The sequence below is a fragment of the Lycium barbarum genome, chromosome 5 (assembly GCF_019175385.1).
Source record: "Lycium barbarum isolate Lr01 chromosome 5, ASM1917538v2, whole genome shotgun sequence".
NCBI lineage: Eukaryota > Viridiplantae > Streptophyta > Magnoliopsida > Solanales > Solanaceae > Lycium > Lycium barbarum.
The window spans coordinates 79,113,336-79,116,086 of NC_083341.1; positions in this window are offsets into that span (position 1 = coordinate 79,113,336).

Genomic DNA, 2,751 nt, shown 5'->3' on the forward strand with positions numbered 1-2,751 from the left:
CAGCGGGTCGTCAACAAGTGCCATTGTACCGGGCTTGCTCTTTTGGTATATTCTATGTTTACATGCTATGTATATGTATCTTTTGGGTACGACAGGGCCATGTCCCGTCTAGTATGTCATGTATATGTACTCCTAGAGGCTCATAGACAATATAATGTATGTAGATGCCATGTGCAGCCCCATCGGCTAGCATGTATATATATAATTGCATGGTCATGTATATGTTTTATGTTGTATTGGGCCTTATCTACGTGTAGGTGTTTTTCTATGTTATTGTGAGCTCACATTGCAAGCCAGGATAGTTGAATTGAGATTATATCAGTATACGCCATGTGGTAACTCGGTCGCTAGGGTCGGGTGCCCGTCATGCCCCTCGTCGGGGTGTGACAAATTCAAATGTACTGACGTCTCCTTTTATTGCCCTGGGGCCTGCATTTCACGATGCAGGTACAAATTTACAGGTTGACAACTCAGAGCGCTAAGATTCTCGTACCAGCTATTTGGTGAGCCCCAGTTCCTTCGGGGCATTATCATTACTTTACAATCTTTCAGTATTTATAGACAGTCAGTGTTTTCAGTACTTCATTAGAGGCTTCATAGACAAGAGTAACAGCTAGACAGAGTCACAGGCTTTTCATGTTAAACAATGTTGGCTACAAATATGTTTCAGACTTATATTAGTGTTTTCGCACTTTGATTTATATCATTCAGACTTTCAGTATATCAGCATGTGTTAGTTTATTTTTCGCATTCAGTATGTTATGATATCACCTGTTGATTCAGCCAGCCAATTGGTTCGCTAGGTCACATGTAGTCAGGCACCGGGTGCCGTGTTACATCTAGGCCCAGGTTCGGAGCTTGAAGCCTTATTGAATTAAATGTGATCTTAAGTTGTTTCATTATTTGAAGTACAAGATGAGTCAATAGAAACCTATCACTGATGTTGAAGTGCTTTTAAGTGGTTAACCGTAACGTGAGTCACTTGGGAGAAAATAAATTGATTTTCTCAAGGGTGTTGCACATCTTTCCTTCTCTGGCATTTATAGATAATTCTCTTGCATTTATAAACAATTGATATGTTTTGATGTTTGTGACTGAAGATAAAATAATCTTTTCTCCCAGCAAAATAGAGCTAGCTTAACTTATTCTGAGTCCATGATAAAGCCACCTTCCATACTCACATGCATAAGATTAGAAAGATATATCTACACTTACGTTTTATCTCCTTAAAGTATTCTATTATTTTTTAACTTGGAGAAGGATGATATGAAAGGGTGGTTTTCCCTCTTAAGGATCCTTCCAACAAATTATGCTGAGGTGAAATAAGAGTAGTTCAATCCTTTGACACTCTGTAAAGTCGGGAAAGAGATAGTTGATCTCTGCTTGGATTGCATTGCTAAGCTTGCAGACAATTGCACTAATCTTTTCTAATTATTTTAAGATTCTCATGATTAAAATTGATATAAAATCATTCGCTATTTCTTTTATAGGAAAGTCACTCCAGATTTTACTCCTGTCTTAACCATGTGTTGCAGCTGCACCACCAAATCTTCTATCAGGAAAAGAAAGCGGTCCAAACACTATTGATTGAAGCAGGGTATTCAATGACAACTTCCAAGAGAAGGCAACTTAACAACAACAATTTTGAGAAACTGTGAGTTCTACAACAGCAAAAAGCAAAAGTTGGAAAAATAATGCACGAACCGAAGCTTTGGATTGATTGTTGGAAGGGCATAGTTACGTTTTTTCTGCACACATTATAAAGAAAAAATACCTATATTATACCCATGTATAGAAAACTCTGTCGATCATGGTATTCAATATATGTTTTTATTTCAATTACATGGTGTTATCTTTACTATTTCCATTCAATTGGTAGAAAAATTTAATGTTTCCATTACAATTGGAGGAACAAGTTAAATACCTATAATGCTGGGCCCGTGCACAGGACAGGCATCATCCCTCTAGTATGTGTGTCTATATATATATATATATAATTAATGAAGTGCCAAATTAGTGGCTGATGCGATCTTTTTTACCAAAGTTGGTGATTGCTTTCCTAAAATCTATCCTATATAAGATGCTTCTTAATTAATTTTAATGTAGACATTCAATTTTTTTTTATATATATATAATGAAGTGCCAAATTAGTGGCTGATGCGATCTTTTTTACCAAAGTTGGTGATTGCTTTCCTAAAATCTATCCTATATAAGATGCTCCTTAATTAATTTTAATGTAGACATTCAAATTTTTAAATATGACAAGTGTCACTCAAAGAAATGTGTACTTGAGGAAATCGAGAGAAGGTGTAATAGAGAGGAGCCAAATCCAAAAATCTTGGCTATTTGGCCTCTCACCTTTTCATCCCAAATAGCCCCTTCTTTTTGTATTCCTCCCACTAGCCCAACCTTGATCATATCCATAACTAGTGAATTTGTCTGCGCTTCGCGCGGTCCATTAATAGATTTAAATAATTTGGTTTTTAAAATCCAGTTGAGATCGAAAAGAAAGTAACCATTCCATTGAGAATGGAGGTCTAACCATCGCAATCCAGGAAATTAGAATCTTGAATCATACATTGAGAAGAAGATAGACTAACATAAAAGTTGAACGTAACCATTGTTTCACGATTTCATTAGTTAGTCAATATTCGTTTTAGTTTTGACAGTTTCTTTTAATTATGAAAAAAATCAGAAAACCCGGACAAATGCTATCCGGTTAGGCCTATGGCTGGATCCTTTTAGATCTAC